A 25,547-nucleotide genomic window follows, 5' to 3' on the forward strand; every position below is an offset into this window, starting at 1 on the left:
ACCACAATAAAAAAAGTTATCAATTTTTTAACAGTATTAAAATTGCTAATGAGGTGATAAACAATCAATAGATGATCTAGGCACAGTTGTTATTAACAAGTGGCACGCAGGAGAAAAACAATCTGCCTAGTACAAAGATAGAGCCAACAATCATTGGAAAGGGCAAAACCAGTGGATGAAACAAAATAAGCATAGCTCATACCGAGGTAGGCACAATAGAGGAACACGTGAAAGGATTGCATCCCCAGAGTGGGACATACCAGGCCTCACACCATAACTATCATAGTGTCTTATCACAGCAACAAACCTCGGGGTAAGGATAATCACCCCCGAATAGAAATAGTCACTCTTTCAATGCAAACAGAGAGGGAGACCATACAATTGCATGACAATCACACAGAAGCTCTAAAAGGAAACTCCCAAAAGAGCATACCAAGCACAAATTTGGCCAGTGCAAAACCAACTGACAGACACCAGATACAGCAGTCGACACCAAAGGTAGTACAAACTTTGTCACAACCAAAGGTCCAGAGGGGGCTCCAAGTTCTCACCAAAAACCAGAAGGAAGGAACAAGCATTCAGATGGGCCCGAGGCCACAGGGGATGTTACATACCACAAAAATGCAAGTAGGGATCTTGCAACAAATTACTGATAACAGACACAAGCCCTAAAATTAGTGACTGAGATCCATAGAAGTGAGAAACAATTAAATAGCCATCTCAAAGATGAAACAAACGTTTGTGGTAGTCTTACTTCAAACAAACTTGTGTGGTGTAAAGAATATCAATCCACGGGGAGGCAAGAAATGTTAAACCGTGGCAACATTCTTAGACTCATTACAGAATTACCAGGTCTAAGTATGATAAAATCAGAAGATATAATTGAGAATGTTCTATATTAAGCAGTATTTTCTCTCCTTGGTAGGTGGACCTTTATTTCTTGCTTGAGAGGTAAGAGGGAGGAGACATACATTTCAAATCTCAATAATAGTGTACCCAACTAGTCACCCAATAAAACTAGGATTACTGAAAAAAGTTAAAGCGTTTGTCACAGACACAGGAACACACTGATAAAGATGAGTCTCAAAAGCATATTGTAGAAATATAGTATCACAAGAATGAGTTTAAATCTCCTAATAGAATTTAATCTATACAGCAGTAAGCACACCAAAAAATCGGTGGCTGTGAAACAAAAGATGAGACAAAGAAGCTGAAGGTTTATTTGCATAATTCGATCCTCCTGCCTGGTCGTTAGTACCCCTTATAAAACCTAGCTTATCCTGTTCTATGCTAACTTCAGGGAAACCCTATTAAACTATGGGTAGCAAGGAATAGGTGTCAGCATGATCGAGTCTTTCATAAAAGTACTCCAATTCTAGTTCCAAGTCAATTGAGTATAGAATGAAGCTATACAGTGAGAGAAATCACTCATGAAATTCTACAGGTATCTTCTCTCTAACAATACAACATCTATTAGCACACAAAGTATTCAAGGTAACACGCATCATCACTTTCCAGTACTTTTCCATCCTTGTAGGTGGAATTTAGCAAAATCCAACTCTTCTACCACACTCTTGATTAAGAACATTTGATTGTCCTTGAGAGTCTCTTCTCTGCCATGACAACTTACGTCCTGCCTCGTTAGCACATCTTCTTGCAAAGGATTCCTCCCATACCTTACTATTGCTACAAACAAATAATGCCTTACTCTAGGTACTGGAGCCTTGTATGTGCACCTTCAAGGGAAAGAACATTCAAGAAGAACAATTCTCGCGTGAAAATTAAACATTGAAATTCAGAAGCTTCAGACCCTGGCTTATGCTAATTTAGCACAGCAGTTAGAGTGCACTTGGCATTTGAATATATGGGCAAGCACATTTCTCATTTAATAGATATATGGAGCATCATGTGGAATAAATCATACCTACATGTAATTGTGAGCTACGTTATTAAACTTTGAACAAGAAATATATTTCTAGTCAACATTAGTTTGCACACAAATCCTTCTAAGTTTTATAATGAGGTATTTCAGTTATAGATTTGATATTCCTCTTGTTATTAGAAACTAGAAAAGGCATTTGGCAATAACTATGGAGATGGAATGTGGTGATATGTGATACATCTGTATATATGGAGCACTGTAAAAAAAACTTTATTTATGTTCGTTCCGTTTGGGATCACTACACCTGGGGGACTACTTTCCACACTAGGGATAGGATCCAAGAGGGTGAATATTATACCTCTGACCACAGTGGGAACACAACCAGTGGTTTTAAGACATGGTGATGGGACTAGAACTCACCGTGACGTGTAGTATGACCTTACCATTTCTGTTCTGTTATGTTCCCAATTTAGTTTATGTTCTGCTACATTATTGGGAGCACTTTCCACACGTGACTAAAAGGGGCCAGGATCTAATTAGACCGGCTCGTGTTTTCTGTGGTTTGCCAACCAAAATACGGGGGGCCTTAAGAGGTACTGGAAGCGACATCAGTCCTGAAGAAGACCGGGGTGACCTGTGTAGGCACAGTAAGTCGGTCGAAACATGTTGACACTAGCAGTACCAGGAGGGGTGTTTTGAGAAACCTCACTTTCTCTTCTAGACACTACCCATCCTTTTTCTTTTTAATCCTGGTGTGGGAACCTTGTAATAAAGTTTGGTTTGGTATCCTCTAAACCAGTTTTAAATCACACCCTTATTCAACTGCACTTTATGTCGCATCACTAGTTCCAATCACTTGGTGATATGCACTGTACTATCACTTTGTATGTTACGTGTTGAGTTCTGTGGTCTTACGTTTTGTTGTGTGTGTTTTATTATTTTTACCTCTCCCTTATGCTCCGCCCTGAGTGTGTCTACACCAGGGCGTATTGTAAGCAGGCCCAATGATGAAGCATGCACATACTTCGGTATGTGGGTGAGGGCAGTTTTTCTAAACAGATGAGTTTTTCTGTTTCGTTGTATGTGTTGTTTTGTGCTCTCCACTCCTCATAGTGTGTTTAACTGAGATTTACGGGGGTTCGGGTGGTAGAGTAGAGTCTTTGACCCTCTCCCCTTTCATGTGCAAAGTGATTAGAAATTAGAACACATGAAATAAAGAAATGTTGATCTACATAAATCGACGCAAATAAGTGACGTGTAAGGGCGGCGTCAAGTTAAGCTGCGCCATAATCTCCATTGAGTGTATCCCACAACATGGAGCACAATTAACTGACCTGACACTGGTAGCTTTAGCCTCACAAGAACATGGTGTTCTTATCGACCTAAATAAAGCAACGCTAAGAAATTGGGGACTAAATATTGCATATTATGCTGTAGATGCCTGTCCGCCACCACTTATTCTCACCTACTAGCACTTGCGAAGGCCACCAAAATCATCATTAGTATTAAGAGGTACAGTAGGACCCTAAGTAATGATGTATAGCTCAAGTATGAATTTAAACATCAACACAGACTAGTGGATGAATCAAGATATACCACAGCAACCCTATCAACCCCAAAGGATGGAAGTTGACTTCTGGCAGCACTTTATATCAAGTATCCTGTTGTGTGAAAGTTAGAGAATATAAGGACACAAGTTGTAATGAAATATGCTTTAAACATATGCTCATGAAGTCTGGGTAGCCTGAATCAAAAGTTAAAAGGCCACAACCTGATATGTTATTGACTCAAATTCCACATAATTATGCTGTAGGAGACATCAGCACTGAACACAGTGCCTTTAATAGGATTTGTGGAATTTGTGAGCCCTACAATGAAAGCCAAAAATAACATAGGGCACCCATGAAGTGAACTTTCAACATAGATAAGCTGTGGGCTTTTCCAGCCTCCAGGTTTCGAAAAATGAGCCAGGCATCCTGACAGTAAGCATCAAAGGGTGGACTGCAGCTCCGGAGTGCCACTGATCCCTATTAATATTTATATTAACCCAAAAGGAGGAAAAAAAGATTTCTGATGGAAAGACTATGGGATGCAATAATAGATATTAAAATGGAGCTTACAAACTCAAAAAAAAGGATTACAGGGGATTTTAATGACAAGTAATTCTGCAGCTAAGATGATGAACTCAGTCAATATGTGGCAAGCTGTCATGGGCATGTACAAATTCAGGCCTTCCTGGATAATTCATGCCTGGCTAAATTTGGAAGACATTTCCTCACTTTTTGCACAATAGCAGGATTGAGAGTGCTAAATGGCAGATTTGCTGATGACTCTCCTCATCATGGACATAAGATACAGATAATTGCGTTGCATATCTGGATTGTACAACCGCAGCAATTTCTTTATATCCTATTCTGCAATACAGAATTGAACCCCATCAAGAAAGCGATCATCATCCACAGTTTTACACCTTATCTGCACATTTTCCTGTCCCTCAGTTAGCTAGGGTATTATCAGTAGAGGCACTTACAGCAAGTTTAAAAAGGCTAAGGTGGAGCAAAAAGGGCTTCCCAGCCATTATGAGCAAAGTACAGCATTTTATACGTTGACTATAGAAGGAGGGGACCAGATTGGTATCTGGGAAAAATTCACTGAGTATATAATATATCAATTCCCATAAACGTGAAGTCAAGAAAAACAACAAAAAATACTCCCTTCAGTAATTAAGTGCACCAAAAACCAGCTAAACAGGCACCTCCATCAATGCAAATGAGGCCACGCAATAACAAATTAATGCACGCTGTGAGACTTGGCAGGAAAAAACTCAAAAGAAAGCTATGGCAGTACAATAAAGGCAGCTTTCAAGAATATTGGGCTAAGCTAGTTGATGCTGGCAAGTGCAAGAATAAAGCAAAGTTCTGCCAGATGTTGAACCAGAGGGAACACGGACTGCAAAGGACCAATAACGTGAACATCAGCACGCAAGAATGAATCAAGTACCTAACAACTCACTTGGCAATTGAGGAGGATAAACAATGAACAGACAGTTGCCAGAAGATAAAAACGAAAGAAGTACAAAGGCCACTTACTAGTTATGCCAACCAAGGGAAAAACAGAAGTTAGGCTCCTATGCAAAAGGAAAATCGAGGTGAAGAAGAATAACAAATAGTTGGGTCCTTGGTAATGACAAAAGTGATTAGCAGTCAGCTACAGAAAATGATTGAGCAATCGCAAGCGGATTGTGCACCGGGTTCAAACATGATTCTGCAAGTTGTTTTCAAAAAGTCTCTTATTGTGTGGGAAGATATAGCCCCTCTCTTCATTAACGTAATTTGGAAAGAAGTTCCAGATTCCTGGAGAGGTTAAATAATACACCCCATGTTCAAGGGAGGGAAGAGAAATCAGCCAACCAATTACCATTGGATATTGCTCTTAACTCTGGAAGCAACATACTTTAAAGGGCTACTGGTGGAAGAGCTTACACCATGGGTGAGGTGAGGATCTACAGACTGTAGATTCCATACAATCCTTTTTTTTCTTTCCTATGAGGCTGTTGTATAGCTCCTATATATCCTTATATCGTGTTAAATTAGCATAGGTACATTTGAGATTTAAACGCCATTTTTCCTTTCTTGCAACTTCTGCACACGACCCTTAATTGTTGACTTAGCTTTCAACCTAGTGGTTTGCCGTGGTGTATGTGAGAATAATATGTTATTGCTCTGATATCAGTTTTGTTTAATAAACCATGTCTGCACGGAGAGTGCTGAAGTTTCAGGAGCAACACGATATGGTATTGTTATGAGGTCTGATCTCCACGCCTTCATAGTCATAACACAAGTGCAGCCTTTGCCAACTTGGGCTTGAGGCGGGATTGATATTGCTTTGCACGAGAGTTGTTAACACACTTGATGCGGTGCACATGCAGAGAGAGCTGGGGTATGCTGATGTGATTCCTTCATGCTAGGACACTAAGGTATGGGCCCGCCCTAAAACAACCCAAAGAGACCTTCTTAGCTAATAATATAATATATGTGTTAGGGAGGGTGAGATATAAGTGTTGTTAACTCTTATTCATTACAGCATGTTAACATGCTGTCACCATTCGCTTTTTATGTCTTAGTAACTATGCTGATAATTTTGCTACTGATAATAAGTATACTTGTATTATCTAAGATACTGCGCCTGAGAAGACGGCATTAGTAAATAAACATTTCAAATGCACATGTGTCTTCTTTACTCCATGTTCTGGTTTGTAATGATAATATAACGAAAGAGTGTTCATGAGTCCCACGTACCCTGAGGTACTGTAAGTTCATGTTCTGGTTTGTCTAAACATTGGAAGTTTGATATGTCCAATGAGACACTGTAGCTAGCTCGGTAAGGGGTGAGTTGGTTGCTAAGGTAAGTTTTGGGACACCCTAATTTGCCGAGGTTCCACTCCTCTGTGCACAGTTCTGTGTGAGTACAGAAACCCTGCGACATGGCGCCCAACGGTTTCGGTGGTCTTATATCATGACACTCAAGTAGTTTATCGTTCATGCCTTAACCCCTTCACATCCGTTTCCGGAAAACGGGGTGTCGGTGAAACCTACCTATTTTTTGAAATAGGTCTTTATTCAAGCTTGATTCTTTCTTAAACGGTTTCTTTGAATTACTACCCAGTTGTGCTACAAAGTATTCTTTGTGTTTTCTAGTTTCCAGTGTAGTCATGGCGGCAGTGGCCATTGCGCAGCATAGTCGCGTGGCGGTGCGCAACCATCTTCAGACGTACCAAGTACCGGTGGATGGGATGGCTGTGATTTTCGTGGTGTGTGCAGATCCGGCGTTCCCTTATGAGTTGTTTTACTCTTGGGTTACGTTTCCGGCTGTGGACGCCAATTCTGGTTTGTTCCACTCCTACACCGCCTCGGCTGTCCCAGCTGAGTATACACCGTACAGGGCATTGGAAATACCTATTGATCATTGGCAGCATCGAGTTTGGTTTGATGGCGCCCTCCCCCACTCTTTGTCCGCTGCGAGGTTAGGTCCACTCTCAATTCCAGGTACAAATTGGCCTGCGTTGGGTGGCTTTACCCCGCACCCGAATCACGGGGCTTGTACCCTAGCAGAAATTCGCAGGCTACATGTAGTTTCCATTTCCGTGATTCGTGCTTTAGTGCAATACATCGGTCGACATCTTCCTGGTGGTCCCCAGGGGGGTGCGGCCGCTCCCGTGGATCGAGGCGGAATGCGTCTCAATCCAGTGATGGTTAATTCGGTTTTTGGTGCGCGTCCAGTTGACAACGATGACTTCCCATTCTGGCTAGCAGAGAAGTTTGATCAACTGGAGGCGGTTTTTCCGAATTCTACTCCTGCTGATAAACATAGAATGTTAACGATTACTCTACCGAAGGATATAACTCCTGAACTTGTTGACTGTGAAAGCTGGGGAAAAACATTTGCGGCAGTTTATACAAGGTGCTTCGGCACCCCGTCTATGACTGCCCTGCCTGAAATCATTAGACGTGTTCAGAATGATCACGGTCCAGAGGCAGCGGTTGAATTGGGTATGCGCCTGTGTGGTTCTTTTGAGATTGTAAGTGATCTCATTCTCTCCAATGTTAAAGGAGATGCAGTTAACTTTCAGGTGTCGAATGCTTTGGCTGCTCTGCCCGATGCCGACAAACCCCGCCAGTTAGCAAAGATTGTGGTGGCCGCTTATAAGACAATTGGCCGCACAAGTAGAGGTCTGAAATATTTTCCAGTAAAGGAGAGAAAACAACCTCAGGGACAATCTGCAGTGACAGATGTCCAGCCCAAGTCCAAAAAACAAAATTGGCCTAAGAAACAGACACAGGGGAAGAAGAATACACAGACTCAGGATTCTTTTCCTGCAGTACAAGCACCTGCGCCGACAGAAAAAGTTTATGATTTGCGCGATCGCGCGATGATTAAATCACCTGATCGATTTCAGGGTTCTGATCAACACTCTCCTCGTTCCTTTCAGGAAACATCGGCCCCGAAGACCGGTGGAGGAGGAGGGGGTGGACGTGGACGTGGTGGCCAACAAGGACGTGGTCAGTCCCGCCAGACGGACGGCGCAGTGAAGCAGGAGGATTCTACGCCTAAGCGTCAGCAGTTTGCGAAAAAGAAAGTCGCAGCCTTAACAGCGCATAGATATGCCACAGATAGTGAGAACGCGGCTTCGGAATCTGACGTGGGCTCTGACCTTGCTGGACAGCGCGGCGGAGATTACCATAGTCAGAGAGTCGCTCCGTCCACTACTGAGGGTGACAGCGACTGAAGTGTTTGTTGTAATAGAAACAGCCGATACGAGATTAGCTCCCCCTGAAAGACTTTTTGAAATTGTCCTGTTAATTGAAGGTGACATACAGCGTACTGTCAGAGGGGTGTTTTGGGAGAACCTTTCGTCTACGTACGACATTTTGCTTTCCGAGGCTGACTGGCCCCCACCTTTTGTGCTCGCAGCGCCGCGAGGGGAGGAGGTCCTTCCCAGTTTCGCGCACACTGTCTCGACTGAGCATGCGCAGCATTTTGCAGAAGAGTGGGCTCGGGCTCTTGCACCGGCTCTCTACCGCAACCAATGTGGTTGGGACAAATTGTCCCCTTGCCACGAAATTCCTTTGCGGTCTGAGCCGCAGCCTCAGCCTCAATATCCCATACGGCGTGAAGCTAAAGCAGCCGTCGCAGAAATCCTTGAACAATTGGAATATCAGGGAGTTATTGAAACGTGTGTGTCACCAATGAATAATCCCCTTTTTACTGTGACCAAACCTGACGGGTCATATCGTTTGGTATTGGATTACCGGCATTTGAACTCGCATTGCCGTAACTGTGCAGTACAGAATACTCACGGCTCTGCCCTAGTGGATAGTCTAGTGCGTAAGCGTTTCAAGACAACGCTTGACATTTCCAATGGTTTTTATGCCCACAGACTGGATGACTTTAGCTCCCAGTGGACAAGTTTTACGTCCGCTGGGGTGCAAAAACGCTTCCGGCGACTCCCAATGGGCTACAAAAATAGTCCTGGAGTCTTCACCTCCAGAATAGTCACTCTGTTGGAGGGTATCGATCCAGATGCATGTTCTTATGTAGATGATATTTATCTCACAGACGACGAGATTTGGATGCATCTGTGTCGAGTGAATTCCATAATTTGTACCTTTGCTGATATGGGTTACAAATTTAATTTTGCAATATCGCACATTGCAGAACACACGGTGTTGTTCCTCGGCTATGAGCTGAACAATGAAGGTAGAGGTTTGGCTCCTCACTTCTTGGAGAAATGCGCACAATTGCGCGCTCCTACAACACTGAAAAAATTACAGTCTTTGCTGGGTTTTTTGAATTTCGGCAGAACTTACATTCCGGAATATGCCCAGCGTATCAAGCCTTTGTATGCTTTGATACAACCAACTTTCTCAAAATCATGCTGGCTGCCTGAGCATTCAGCCATTTTGCAATCCTTGCAGGCTGATCTGCTCGCTTCTAAATATTTACTGACTCGTGATAACCACACCAACCTGGTAATAAGAATAATTCCAGGGACGGTGGGTTTCACATACCTCACTTTTAATGAAGGTGACACAGTACCTATTGCTTACAAGTCGCACTTGTACACTTCGGCTGAGTTGCGGTTTCCCACAGTGGAAAAGGTTTTAACTGCTGTACAGATGGCAATTCTTAAGGAACGAGCACTGTCTCAGGGGAAACGCATGCTAGTGGTAACACCCTGTCCTCATTTGGAGGCAGTCACGAAAGCCAGTGTACCAAATTCAAAAGCTTTGCACCCTCGGTGGATTCAGTGGGCTGCGTCATTGTCATCCACGGATGTCATGTTTATTTTTGACGCCTCCTTACGGTCGCAAGAGTACTTGCAGTATGAATTCGTTCATCCTGCTCCTCTGGCTATGCGACCTTTGGAGGACTTCCATTGCATCATTTACACTGATGGGTCGGCGCAGGTTGCGCATGGCTCTAAACATGCCTACGTTTCCGCATGCGCCATTGTGGTCGGTGCTATGTTGAATGATGAGTTCATTTCCAGGGAGGTACACACGTTGCCCCTGGGCGACTGCACCGCACAATTGGCAGAGCTTCGTGCTCTATTACTAGCGTTAGAGTACGCAGATCCAAGTGTTACTACTCTAATTGTAAGTGATTCTTACTACTGTGTCCAGTCTTACAATGAAAACTTGTTCTTTTGGATTCAAAATGATTTTCATGATTCCAAGGGTAGCACAATAAAACATAAAATGATCTGGGTTCGAGTGGCAGAGCTTAAGGCTAAGTTGCCACTCGTTTTTGTTATTCATACTCTCGGTCATCAGCGCGTAGGAGTTCACGCTGTTGGCAACTCGCTTGCTGATGAAGCAGCGAAATCAGCAGTATCTACATACTTAGTTGCAGCAGTTACTAGGTCTAAAACCAAGATTGATAGCGACATCTTGGCAGCGATTGCTGCCTCTGAGAAGGGAAGTAAACATCCTGCGGGATTCCCTTCGAAGTATAAATACCACTTAAGTCCCGAAAAGGTTCCTTTTGTGACAATTCCTGATGTTGGGGAACGGCTGATTCCCAACTCGGATCGCAGAGCAGATTTGATTACAGTGGCTCATGAAGGTGTGGCGTCTGCGCATGCGGGCGTCTCGGCCACTGTAACTCAATTACAACTACGTTTCTGGTGGCGGGGACTGTACAAACAGACGCGTGATTATGTCCTTCTTTGTGACATTTGCGAGCAGATTAAACCTTCAACTGCTACGCGTCCGCCACAGACTCAGTTGTACATTTCTAATAAACCGCTAGGCTGTGTTTATTTAGATCACTGCGGTCCTTTTTCTTCTGATACTGCGTATAAGTACATCTTAGTAGCAGTTGACTCATGCACACGCTTTGTGTGGGTATGGCCACATCGCAGCGCTGATTCACGGACTGTCATTAGAGATTTGCGTATCTTTATAGGGATTTTTGCCTGTGGTACCTTCCATTCGGATCAGGGTCCGGCTTTCGCCTCTAAGGCGTATAAGGATGCCATGACTTCGATGGGGGTCCAAGTCAAGTTTTCGTCACCCTACAGACCTGAGGGTAATAGTGTAGTTGAACGAATGAACCGTGATTTAAAGCAATCTTTGACAGCCCGAGTTATAGGCACTGGCAGAAACTGGCTGGCTCACCTCTATGGCGTGCAGCGTGCTCTTAATAATCTCCCTAGAAGGTCTCTGGGTGGGCGGACCCCATACGAAATGCTCTTTGGCATCAAGATGTACGTCCCTGACCTTGACGGTCTAGACTCTGTGGTTCGCGCCACTTCCTTTGACGCAGATGAACATTGCAATGTTTTACAGAATCTACAAAAGACCAGAGACAGTCTTGCAAAGGAACATTTGCCCTCCACATCGGATGATGCGTTGCAGATCCCGGTAGTTGGCTGGCTACCCCAAGTTGGAGAACTGGTTCGAGAGAAGATCGACAACAAGAAAGAGTTTGGTCCCTCCTATCGAGCTCCAGTCCCAGTGCTTGGAGTGAAGGGCACAAGAACAGTCATTTTACCACCACTTCCAGGTCGTAAGGAAAACAGGTTTATTTCTATTGACAATGTCAAGATACACAGAGTGGCCGATTCTTCTTAGCATGACACCAGCTGTTTCCTGTCCTTCCATTGTGAGAAATTCAATTATGCCCACTGCTTCTAATATTGAACCTGAAGTGGCCATCGAATTACCTGCTGTTTCCAGTCCATTATTACATAATTTACCCGGACCTAATGTTGATGAGTTGGACTATACATACCCCACTGATTTGTCCATGCCTGACCTGCAAGCTCGTTTAGCCACGGAATCCAGATTTTCATTTGACTCTGCTTCCCTTGCCTCGAAAAAACCCTCTCAAATTGCAGTATATGCTAGCCTGTTTAAAAAACATTTTTTGATACCTCCTTGGACATACATTTGGCTGGTCCTTTTTTCGGTTTACCTTTTTATGTCAATTGGTTTTGTGTTTTATTTTTTTCGAATTATGAATGGACACTATGTCGAGGAGAGAACTTGCATTACTCATTTAAATGGAACTTTGGCCCCACTTTCCTCTTCACATTCTACACACAGATTAAAAAGAGACTTGACTTTGGTTAAATCACAGCATGGCCTGTTCTGGATGGAATCGCGTGGGATGCAGTTCGGTTTCAAATTCATGGCCCAACGGAAGTCGTTAATGTTCCTAATGTACTTAGAGTGAATATGGGGGATGTGGTGAAACAAAACATTCGTTCTGATGATTGGGATGTTAATGCTGTGGAAAGTTTGTTTTCTGATTTGAAGTACTATGCTGCTTTTGATGCTGAGGATTTATATTTAGAATCTGCTAATTATGGTGAATTGTTCTGTTACCAACATTATGGCAATCACTTCTTACACAAGACATCTTCCCGAAGGGATGCTGTTAATTTTACTCAGTGGGAACATTGCCCGGCACCTACACAAGGGAGTTCAGAAACGTTTCTTAAAAAGTATACTTATTTCACTGACTTTAATCAGTCCAATCCCGAGTCCTTTTATTTTAAATTTCAAAAACAGCCACTGTCCAAGGTTAGACTTACCGATACAAAATTGTTGTATTCGAAGGCCTTCCTAGATCAATTAGTTACTGGGGGCTATGAGTTATGGAAGGAAACAATAGACCTTAAATCGGTTTGGGGTTCAAGGGCCTGGCAGGTACGAGGCACTGAGGCTTTGCACCGTGCATGTCTCATCCCGAATCATATGTTGTTTTTAAATGAAACCATTTCCCAGACCACATGCTTTGGATTGGCTACATCTAAAAGGTTAAACACCCCGTCTTTCCCGGAGTTGGAGGAATATGAGGATTGGAGTAATTTTACTCAATTGTCCATTAAAGATATACAGGCTCTGCTTCTTAATTCCTCCTTTAACATTTCCAGTTTGAATCCTAAGGGTTGGCTGCTTTGGCACCGTAGTGCTGATTCTTGCCAAAAAAGATTTCTAAATATAACTGACGGTTTTAAGACTGTTAGATCTGATCCCCGGTTTGATTTGAGTCATACTGTCACCTCTTACTCTGTGGGCAAGTTGTGTCAAGCTTGGCTGAAACATTCAACTTTACCTGCGGTTAAGTATCACCTTTCCAAACTGAATGCAGACGTGGATTTGAATGATTTCATTAAAGGCCCAGCTAGTGGCAGGTCGAAAAGGTGGTTATATGGGGTTTACAATGAAATTTGGAAACTGTCGCAGATTGAGGCTGCTTCACGCCTTAGGGCTATTGATCAGGCGAATCTTGAGAAAGTGCTTGCAGTTGTTGACAATAGCATTAACGTGCTTTCCTCTAGAATTTACACATTAGATAATATTGTGTCGTCTGTTGTTGATATTGTGCATGATGAAGTGTCAGTATTATACCATGGTCAAAATCAATTACGGTCAATCATGCAGTTTGCATGGACACTTCAGACTCTGAAAATGGGTAAAGTTCCCTGGGGATACATGAACGTTTCCTCTTTATTTGCACCGTTTAATTTGACAGACAAACAACGCTTGCTTTCAATGCGTGATGCTTCCTTTTCTATGCTACATATTGAAAGGTTGGAATCTTTACCTTTTTCTGTGGCAGAAGCCACTGCTGCTACGTGGCTTATCCACGGTTTAATAACACTGCCTTTTGCTTCATATAAGTTTTCAAATTGTATGAAATATGTGCCAATAGGTCGTTTTGAACCCTTAGGTAGCGGCTTTCTTCATGAGGTCTGGTCACTCCCATACACATACAGATGTTTCAAGGATGAACAAGAGGTTTATCTAACAGGGGATGAGTGTACTGAGACGCCAGATCATTCTTTAATGTGCAGACACATACAGTTACACGGTTCATGTAACAAGGACCGACCGAATATGGCTTGCGTTTTACAGGGCACGCCAGTTCCTGCTATCATCCCCACGTTTAAATTGTTAGAGAATGGTAGTTATTTAATGCTCAATAATGAAAACTGTTGTGGGTTAATTAAAGGTATAGCTTTCATAGTAACAGTAAGTGAGCGAGTTATTTGCTGCAGAAATGTTCTTTATCCTCCCACACGTGAACATAGGGAGTCTTCCATTTGGCCACAGATACCGACCTTGGGAGCAGAATTCAGCGGCATGGCTAGAATAAGAGCTCTATTGTCCCAGAAAGAGGTGGCCTTGAGCTCGGCCCGTGAAACTTTCGTGCTTCACATTGCTAACACCCGTACGGAGGTTCAGGCTCTTTTAAATACTGATTTGCCTTTGCATTTCGGAGCCATGGTTCGTTCTATCTTTAACACATCCTCCACAACGGGCCTAGCACATTTTTTTAAAGTTGTTAGCGGTGGTCTCGTGACTTCCTTTGAGAAGATTTTTGGAGTCATCCCTGCCTTCTTCCATTCTATTTTTTCATCCTTATTTGGAGGGTTCCCGTTTTTACTTGCATTAGCGGCTGGCGCTTTGGTGGTTTTCTGCCTTTTTAAATATGGATGCCCTTCCTGTGCAAGACCACGCTCAACTGCTACTGACGCGGTTTCGCAACCGCATGCTTGATTATTATGGCACACTGCCGTTGGCGACTCTAAGCACGGCGTTTGGATTATCTTTTCGGTTCTCCTATTTCACCTGTGTCCAGCCTGTATTTCGCTGCCTGACCTGTGATTTCCTTTGGGCCATTGATTTGTGTCTCTGCGGACCGATTTCTTCTGACGTCGATTTTGATCAACTGATGAGTCCTATCATTGCTCACGAGTTGGTTTGTTCTGACGAAAGGATTATGGCCTTGGCGGTGGCACATGGACTAATGGGTCCCTGGGATGTGTTGTCGGCAGCGCAAAATTTCTTGGAACGAAGTTTTCTTGACAACCCACCGAGCTGTCCTCTGATGGTTATAGAGGATCCGGTGCTGGGAGATCACGTATGTTCCTTTCATCTTTTAAATTGGATGGCTGAACTGTTTTCGGATGAGGACAGTGACTTCCTCCTGGAGGCTGTTGCAGCTTACTTTTCATATACAGTCTTATCATAAACACTGCCTCAAATTGACATGCTGATTGATAGCATTTCCTTGATTTTATTGACTTTTGGTCAAGACATTTTATTTTTTGCTTGCCTATTGGCTTGAGCCACATTATACTTGTGGGCTATTTTTTAGCATTAGTTTTTATAATTGAATTTTTATTCATGCTCGTTTATTGTTGGATTCTGCTCTCATGTGATGGCACTTCTGTTATCTTGTTTAGTCCGTTCTCGGATCATGGGGGGGTGTTGTATAGCTCCTATATATCCTTATATCGTGTTAAATTAGCATAGGTACATTTGAGATTTAAACGCCATTTTTCCTTTCTTGCAACTTCTGCACACGACCCTTAATTGTTGACTTAGCTTTCAACCTAGTGGTTTGCCGTGGTGTATGTGAGAATAATATGTTATTGCTCTGATATCAGTTTTGTTTAATAAACCATGTCTGCACGGAGAGTGCTGAAGTTTCAGGAGCAACACGATATGGTATTGTTATGAGGTCTGATCTCCACGCCTTCATAGTCATAACACAAGTGCAGCCTTTGCCAACTTGGGCTTGAGGCGGGATTGATATTGCTTTGCACGAGAGTTGTTAACACACTTGATGCGGTGCACATGCAGAGAGAGCTGGGGTATGCTGATGTGATTCCTTCATGCTAGGACACTAAGGTATGGGCCCGCCCTAAAACAACCCAAAGAGACCTTCTTAGCTAATAATATAATATATGTGTTAGGGAGGGTGAGATATAAGTGTTGTTAACTCTTATTCATTACAGCATGTTAACATGCTGTCACCATTCGCTTTTTATGTCTTAGTAACTATGCTGATAATTTTGCTACTGATAATAAGTATACTTGTATTATCTAAGATACTGCGCCTGAGAAGACGGCATTAGTAAATAAACATTTCAAATGCACATGTGTCTTCTTTACTCCATGTTCTGGTTTGTAATGATAATATAACGAAAGAGTGTTCATGAGTCCCACGTACCCTGAGGTACTGTAAGTTCATGTTCTGGTTTGTCTAAACATTGGAAGTTTGATATGTCAAATGAGACACTGTAGCTAGCTCGGTAAGGGGTGAGTTGGTTGCTAAGGTAAGTTTTGGGACACCCTAATTTGCCGAGGTTCCACTCCTCTGTGCACAGTTCTGTGTGAGTACAGAAACCCTGCGACAAGGCATTTGCCAAACGTTTTCCGCCTTACTTAAAAAGGTTTTACAAAAGACAGTCCCCACATTTTTTAATATTTCCATTAACTAATCACAGTGCGAAAAGAACCCAAAAGGTTTCAAAGTAGAAAGAACAAAAAAGTGTGAATGGCAAAATGACCCCTCACGTGGGCACCACCAAAGGGTTCACCAGTTGTGCCCACTTTTATCATCATCGGTGGTCATTTTGTCTAGAAAAAGAAATAGGTGTCCAAAAGAAAAGAAAATATCCTTGGTGCAGTGAAGTGACCAAGTCACATCTCACAATGGATCTTGTTAACTCACTCCCACCAAAACTGGGTGGAAGATCATTGTCTAAACTACTGTTTGCAGACAATTTGGTTATTCTAAGCAAAACACAGTAGGCTTCCAGTGATTGATTAATTAACTAGATGGATATGCCTGGACCAATAGACTTCTAGTGAATTTGGTCAAAATTAAGTAGCTATCTATGGTGAAATAATTAATGAAAGAGGAACCTGGCAGTTATGAAATTATTGACAAAGTGACTGAGGATAAGTATCTAGTAGTCCTGATTAATGCAAGAGGAAACCAGGCAAGGCAAAAAGAATCAGTCAGAAATAAAGTCCAGGCCCTATAATGCGCTTTCACAACTGCCTTGCAATATATGTAGATCTCCAGCTTAGATCCAATTCTCCATTTTATGAAGGTGAAGTTAATGCCATAAATAACACATAGGAGTGAAATCTTGTTGGGAGGGGATGCGAGGCTCTTGAATGGTCCGGTGGCTAAAATATACAAATCAATCTTTTGTCTAACAAGACCAACATCCCCTACACAAGTGCACCTAGAATTTGGACTGTTAAATCAAGTAATAGCCAGACAGCAAGTGTTCCTCATTTTGAGTCGTAAACTAAGAGCCTCAATGCCTGCAACCCTGGATAATCTCACCTGGCAAGATTGTGCAAGTAGCCACAGCAATTAATCATACCACTGCATCCTGGAAAAGACTTGAGGCATATTCCAGGCAAGGGAAGTTGTGGAACTAGCAGATCACTCATGCAGTGTCCAAACAGTCTATTTTCATTAGTGCTCACAAGCTAAGAAGATTACAGGACAAAAATGTGTTAGCATAGCAAAGCCATGCTTGGATGGTGAGACAAACTTATAAGACTAAAGGTCATTCGGCGTAAATGGGTGTAAATTACTGTAAGTATACCAAACACTAGTTATGCTGTATCAGCTTACGGACCCACCAACCCTATATTTCCTACCAAAGTGGCACATGCAGCCTAAAGACACGGAGACTTTAAAACACTGAAAAGAAACCTTCGTACATGTTTTATGTCTGTGTCCCTTGCTCCTCAAAGAACACAGGCAGCTTTTTCATCGCCCTTTCAACAATCTGAAGCTGCAATTATGGATGCATTGAAACCGGCAGAAACCGATCTGAACATTAGGTTGGAAAAGTTTCTGTCTAAGTTACAGGAAAAACTCAGACCGCTATATAACGCTCCTTACCCCAGGAATCTGTTCCATTGGACAAAATGCACTTTAATGAAAAAATGTATAAGTACAAATCTATTTGTGTTTTATTATATAAACTTTTATGACTCACCGTGGTTTCATGACAACCTAAGTTTTTAGAGAATGTTTTTTTTCTTGTTTGTTTTCTTATTATTTCTTGCAAAGATTTTAATTATTCATGCAAACAAAATATACTGTAATATACTTAACAGATTGTTGGTAGACAAGCCACCCAGCTGCAGTGTATATGCAAGGTTTGTGTGGAAGGAACTGAAGGTCCCCTTTCACAAAATTAATCTTGCTTGAGTTGCATGTTGTACAGTATTTAGGTCAGAGGAAAGATCTATCCTTGGTAAGGATATACTTTTTCAATTTCTAACTTGTAATTTCTAACTAACTTTAGAAGGCCCAATTACATTTTTAAAGCTCCGAATTTGCTCCAAAGAATGCGCCTGCTCCAAGTCTACAGCAGGGGCAGTAAGGGTAGCTGCATGTAGTTAACATGCTAAGAGGCCGATTATGATGGCGGACGGACCTGAGTCCGTCCGCCACCATAGAGGAGGATGGACCGTCCCCAGGGGCAGCGGCGGTCCCTCCGTGCTAATTAGGATGTGACCGCCACCCTACAAATGTATGTTGTGCATTTGCATGCACAAAGCGGCAGGCACCTCGCGGTGCCTGCCGCTTTGTGCAGGCAAATGCAGGGGGGTACCATAGGTACCCCCCATGTGCACCCCCCACCCCCCCTTCACCCCTGGGGGCCCGCAACGGGCCCCCAAACACAAATCCGTATGCCTTTACAAGGCGGAAATGCCGCCGTGTAAAGGCATCTTTCTGCAGTAATCCTAATATGGCTGGCGGTGTCTGATAGACACCGCCAGCCATGTTGAAGCTTTTCCGCCGCGGACGGAAGGCGTCCGCGGCGGAAAAGCTGCGGACTGAAAAACGAACCCCCAGCCATCCTAATCTGGCGGGGGGTCTTTTTCAGTCCGCAGTGGTTTTCCCGCATCCTCCGGGCCGGCGGTGGCTTCCGCCGGCCCGGAGGATGCGGGAAAACCGCAATCGTAATCAGGCCCTAAGTGCATTAACAGTAACCCCGGCGAAGACCTCCGCTTCGCCTTTGGAGTGTGTGGAGATTTGCCTTCTCCGTGTTCTGCGGAGAACGCGGACAAGGCACATCTCGGCACACTCCACAGCGGAGCAGAGTTGGGCAGCCCCCGCCTCCACCCCCCAATTATAAAAAGTAAGTAAACATGATTAAAAAATAAATTAAAAACCACCTACCTGGCATGCGGCGTCTCCGGGCTGCCCTCCTTCTCTTCTTCACCGTCTCGCTAATCCTTGTGAGAACCGCGCATACGCGCGTGCCCACGCATGTGCATTTCTTGCAAGAAAGGATTAGCGAGACGGTGAAGAAGAGTAGGAGGGTAGCCCGGGGATGCCGCATGCCAGGTAAGTGGTTTTTAATGTATTTTTGAATCATGTTTAATGACTTTTTATAAGTGGGGGTGGAGGCGGGTAAGCGTAGCATAGCAGAGCAGAGTAGAGTTCCATTGAGTTCGTTTTCAGCTCTCTGGACCTCTGCGTAGCCTCACTATGCACACTACACCCGGGGTTAAGTAACAGCATGCAGTCAGCATATGGTCTATTAGATCAGCAACTGATGGAACCTAATCGAAGCCTGAGAAGCCTGTGAATTCTGTGAAAGTCTGTAGGTGGTAGCGGCAGTTGTCTTCTGGTCATTGGGAGGAGTGACTTTTTGGCCCCACTGCCCATTCTTCACTGCAGCAACTACTTGACTACTACTTTCACTACATCCGTCTGCGTTGTGGCTGCCCTAACACTAGGGCAATTTGACTAGTGTCTGGCGCTCGAGTAGTGGTAATGTTAAGCAACAAGAGGACATCTTGACTAGCGCTAACACCAGCCTCTTTTAGGCTATTAAAATTCTTGTTTGCACTGGAAGTAAAGAGAAGTGAAAGGCTGTGGGAGGTGCTGAGATGGCAGTGTGAAGAGGGGGAAGAGGAGGTGGAACCCTATTGTATATTATATATCGCACGTTGCCAGCACTAAATTCCTTTTTTATTGTTTTTTCTGTTTAATTGTTTAACTGTTTCAACATTTTCCACTTTCTTAATAGTCTCATAAGACTCGTGACTTTTTAGTGGCGTCCCTCAGTCTTGGTTTTGTGCGCTGGGCAATGAGGTAGCACAAGATAGGAATTACTAAAGCAAAGCCAATTAAAACCAAGGCTACTTTAGCTACTTCGTTTATTGATGACTTTCTTGCACAGGAGGTGGAATTAATATCTAAAGAGAAAGTGACTTGTTTCTCTCAGATATATCAGAGCGCCACCCTCTACCACAATCGTGGCTCAAATGGAAGCATCAGAACAGCACATTGTCCTTGGTTCTACACCTCCTTTAGAATTAGATTCCACTAGAGATGTAAATGCCTGGCCAAGCACCAAAAACATTTACAGTTTCCAGTGATGGTAGGGATCATGCACAAACTCCATCTTCACAGCCAGTCACTGATGGACCCATGATGACGGAACACGCTGTTTTAATTGAACTGCTTTGTTCTAAACTTTCTTCCATCATAGGTAACACTTTAAACTCTCTTTAAACGTGTCTTTACTGAAAGACACCTTGGGCACCTTGAGGGGTGCATGATGTTGTAAGGGGCACCTTACAGCCTTTCTTATCCAAAGTTCTATGATAGCCATTCTCTGGGTCATTCCTGGTGATGCGGAGGTGTGGGAGAGGATCGACTGAGCAGCACAGGGGATTCAACTTTAGCTCATGTGTGTGCACTGTCACCACCCTCACAGCCAGCCTGTTCACTGGGTGGGGGCAGAGGTAGGTAGGTGGTTGTGGAGAGAAGAGAAGAAGAACAGGATATAGGCCACTAAGAAATGGAACACCTTAATGGGTTGTGCAATTCATCTGCCCTCGAAGGCTTGCCCCTATGTAAAGATTTTAGCAAATATCCCTCCTCTTTTTCAAATATTTAGAACCAACCAACCAAAACAGTTAGGAAATAAGTTTACCCATTGCCTCCATACGTAAGGTCTAATACTCACTCATTCAATTACATTTCTTTAGTATGAAGGGACGAGGTGGGCTGGGCCATTGTCTAGATGTTTCTATGTTGATTGTTTATTGTGAATTTTAAGAACCCTGATATCCTCAAAGCCCTTCTGTTCTGTGTCCACCAAGCCTCCAGTTACACAGGTTCAGTGAAGCTCCTGTCATCGGGGCTTATTCTACAAACATCTGAATCTGGCAGTACATGGTCTCCCCCTGTCCGTTTATATTTGCTCACTCCATATCAGTTTCTATAGGCAACCGTTTCTTCATATTGTCGGAGATGCAGGAGAACAACTGACTTCCATTTCCTGATTTTCACCTTCACTGCCCCTTGCACCCAAAGTCCAATTATGTAACTAATATACTAGAAGAGAACCTAGAAAGGGAGGATCTGAGTGCCTCTCCCAATAGACTACAAACCATTGGTATGGATAAGGTCCAAGGCTCTGATATAGGCAGGGGCCAAACCCACATCCAAGCATCTACCAAGGCTTTTATCAGCTGGAATATAGCTGGATTAAAATCATAGCTGATCAATACTGATTGGGCAATTTTATTGATGACTAGCTTAACCGTCGCGCGTTGCTGCGATCGCCGAAGAAAGGAAATTCAAGGAAACTGGTTATGATAACATTCAATTTACATTGTGTCATTTCTATTGAAACTTATTCATTTTAATATGGAAAACATTTCAAAGTGTCATTTTAATTCTATTTATTTATTCGAGTGCTTGTGGATACACGATTTTTTGTTTTTCCGTTTGGTGCGTACATCAGTATTCGAAAGATTATGACGGCCCTGGGGGGGGGGCCGATATTTAAAAAAAAGTATGCCAGAAACCTTCGAAGGGAGTGTACTCAACAACTTCCCAAAGTTTCCTGGCGATCGGATGAATGGTGTTTTAATTCTATTTATTTATTCGAGTGCTTGTGGATACACAATTTGTTGTTTTTCCATCTGGTGTGTACATCAGTATTCAAAAGATTATGAGGTCCCTGGGGGGCCGATATTTAAAAAATCTTTATGACAGAAACCTTTGCGGGAGTGTACTCAACAACTTCCCAAAGTTTCATGGCGATTTTTTGTTTTTCCGTCTTGTGCGTACATCAGTATTCGAAAGATTCTGAGGGCCCTGGGGGGGCGATATTTAAAAAATATTTCTGCCAGAAATCTTTGCAGGAGTGTACTCAACAACTTTCTAAAGTTTCATGGCGATCGGATGAATGGTGTTTTAATTCTATTTCTTTATTCGAGTGCTTGTGGATACACGATTTGTTGTTTTTCCGTCTGGTGTGTACATCAGTATTCAAAAGATTATGAGGGCCCTGGGGGGCCGATATTTAAAAAAAGTTTATACCAGAATCCTTTGCGGGAGTGTACTCAACAACTTCCCAAAGTTTCATGGCGATCGGAGGAATGGTGTAGTAATGCATAAAGGACAAACAGACAGACGACAGACAGACATACATTCGTTTTTATATATATAGATGATGAACTATGCTTGTTCCAGGAGACATGGGCTGTACTGAACTTTTATAGGGTTGGTCCTCAAGGGCCGGGTGAGCTTTTGGGGGTCCTTATAGTATGGATAAAGAGTTCCTTGAGGTGCTCTGTAAGAGATAAACACAGATGCCCCTGATATACAGGGTTTGTATATCTCCACTGACCAAGCGATGCCCCTTCTTAGAATCATAATCTATAACAGAGATGTAAATGCCTGAATGGAATTTAACACCCTTCATCTCCTCAATGACCTGATGTCCTCTTATATTAGTACCCACTATCTTATAGTTGTAGGTGATTTTAACTCAATATACAATAACTCATCACTGATTCGCAATCTGACTAAAGAGGAGGATGCATTATAAGGCATACCGGATGTAGCAGCCCCATCTAGGTTGCACTTGTCTGGATCTGCTCCTCAACAGGTCAATTTGACACTTATCATTGGTTTACATGCATGCAATGGTCTTTCCTCATCTGAATCCAGCGCTTCTCTAACATTTCATGGTGGGGTTTACAAAAGTAATAGAGACTATTCTATTGGACATAAGGGTTTGAAATGCCAGGTTTGACACAATGGTTATTCATGGAGAAGAGAGCGACCACTATCCATTATCTCTCAAAATACATTGTTTACTCATTTATGAGAAATCCTAGTAACAGCTCTGATGCCTTGACAATTACTAATCATCACATGACTTTCAGCTGAAATATCATCTGCAACTCCAATGATGCAATCTCCAGGAAGAATGGGACCGTAGATATTGCCCTAAACCAGATGAAGGAGAACATTGATGAGACTAACTTAGTCCTACAGAGTCATGGCAATCTTTTTGAGAAACTAAAACATTTCTTTTAAAAGAGTACAAACACACTATTAGAGTTTATAGGCTTCAAGAAAGGTTTACCCGACTTGTAGAGCTGCCAGAACTGCACTCCTGGTGACTATTAAGCAAGAAGACAGGGCTAAACTATTGGAAGACAAAGCAATGTATAAAGCTATGCAGCACTCAGCAAAAATGGAGTGGGAATTGGGAATGTGGGAGAGGTATTAAAAGCAGCGAAAACAATGATGGCAGGAGCTTCTGGCACATAGTGAGTCATGACGGTCACAATATTGCCTTGAGACTAGAAACCCATGTCCAGCCTGAAGTTTTTGGGTGAACCATTTTGAATTGTTTTGTGCCATTGGTAGCCCACCCTCTCCCTAGATTCCTTCAATGACATGAATCACCCCTCCAGAGGAAGCGGTATTAGACAAACTGTCCCCTTCTCTTTAAGACACTAATAAGGCACTTACTTCCACAGGCAAGGGAAGGCCCCAGGTTTGGTTAAGTTTCCTGGAAACCTGTTCCTCTCGAAGACCAAAATCTGAGTGCCCTACATTAATCTCATCTCCAATACCATAGCTGCAAGCACATTAATCCCGGCCCCCATCCCACCAGCACTTTGAGACCCTCATGGGTGAGTAGTGTGCTTTAAAAAACACCTGATTGATTGAGGGAAGGGAGCTGAGATTCAACCCATATTTATGAAGGGATGTAGAAACTTGCCAAGAAACTATTGCCCATTGGCAAAATCAAGAAATCTTTGCTAGACAGTTCCTTGATAAGTTAAGTGACTAGATCAAGGAACATTACACTCTGAGCTATTATCAAGCAGTAGTTTTAGGAGAAAACAGGAACAGTGGACCAGGTCTTTAGACTTCTGGAAACTAAGTAGAAGACAACAGAAATCTAAAGGGGGAAAATCTATGTCGCCTCCATCTCTCAGAGACACATTTGACTTGGTCCCTAGAAAGAGGCTGTGGGAAGTTCTTCTGAAATGTGAGTTCAATCTGAACTTTAAAATATAGTATTGATCCTTAATGAAGACTACTTTGCTCAGGTTAGGTGGAGCCCATGGGCTAATTGACAAACAATATCAGTGTTGATAAAGGTGTTCGTCAGGGCTGTGCCCTGGCCAATAATATATTTCTTCTTTTTTTTAATGGCTGTATCAGCTTCTTGATCGATTGTAAAAATGATGCACTGTCTCTAGCTGGGCAGCGGGTTCCAGTGCTGCTCTTGGCTGACAACACCCTCCTTGATTGTACATCCCAAAAGCAATCTAAACCCTTCTTCTCAAATTTTCTACCTTTTATGATTTGCACAGATTAGATATCAGCGCCCAGAAACCCACATTTATGTGTTTTCATCAACATAGAAATTTTGGAGGGAAAATTAGATTGGGGGCGAATACCTTTGAGAGAGTTAGCAAATTCGATTACTTAGGACTTAGGTTATCCGATTTCAATTGATGTGTGTCCCAAATTACGAAAAGCTCCATGCCGATTAAATCAAGGGATTCGGTCAGACTCATTTTTAGATTTGCACTTCTTTGCACCCAATCTCCCTTTCAATAGCAATTGATAAAGCTCAAGCAATTAACACCACTCTTTATGGTTTAGAGTTATGGGGGTATTCTGACGTTATAAACCTAGGGATTGAAGAGAATAAATTTATACAGTTGTTAATGTGCCTGGCCCAGAATACCCTTAAAGTTAGATCTTGCATTGAAGCCCTCTGTAGAGTTATATTGCATTGGCTTTGTGTTGGGTGTGTTAGTGAGCTAAGACATATAGGGACACATTCCTTGACATTATTACACAGCCTCAAGCTTTGAATATTCCTTGGCTAAACTATATTAGGAAATCCTTATTAGAACTTCGCCTGAAAGACCACTGGTATAACCCATCATCTATTCTTCCAGCTGTAACTACTACAGTAAATGCTAGGCATTGGACATTATTTGTGCAGAAAAGGGAATCCCTTGTATATTTAGGCACTTTATCCCAAGTGTTGTTGCAAAACAAAACTGTATTTAGGTGTGAGGAATTTTTAGATCATATTAACCCACTTCTTTTAGGATCTATGTATTTGAAGTTCAGACATTGTGTTTTGCCATTAGCTAGATTTAAATTCTATCAGTCATATTTTCTTAAGTCCAAACTGTGTCCTTCCTGTGGTCTGGCAGAGGAATCTTAGGAACATCTGTTATTTTTCTGTGCCTCTTTTCCCAGATATGGAGCTAAATAGTTTGCCCCCTTATGTTAGACCATTGACAGGTCAAACCGAATAAATGTGATAAGAATTTGTAAAACTGACACAAGAAGGCACTTATTGTTTGCTGTTTCTAAACTTTTGTATGCAGCGTGGTCGATAAGACCTAAATTAGTGAACAAGGTGAAAGCCTGTCAAGTATATCAAGAATATGTGTTTTATTAGGTTATTATTAGGTGTTTTAAAAATGTTAAAAATATTTCTTTATTTGAATAACTACATTTGTTTGAG

At 42.6% G+C, this 25,547-nt stretch overlaps 1 protein-coding gene across 6 annotated transcripts in view; it reads right to left on the reverse strand.

Moving 5' to 3' along the window:
- Positions 1-25,547, reverse strand: part of LOC144766801 (uncharacterized) — a 1,464,990-nt gene that overhangs the window by 854,913 nt on the left and 584,530 nt on the right. The window lies entirely within an intron of this gene.

The sequence above is a fragment of the Lissotriton helveticus genome, chromosome 7 (assembly GCF_964261635.1).
Source record: "Lissotriton helveticus chromosome 7, aLisHel1.1, whole genome shotgun sequence".
Classification (NCBI taxonomy): Eukaryota; Metazoa; Chordata; class Amphibia; order Caudata; family Salamandridae; genus Lissotriton; species Lissotriton helveticus.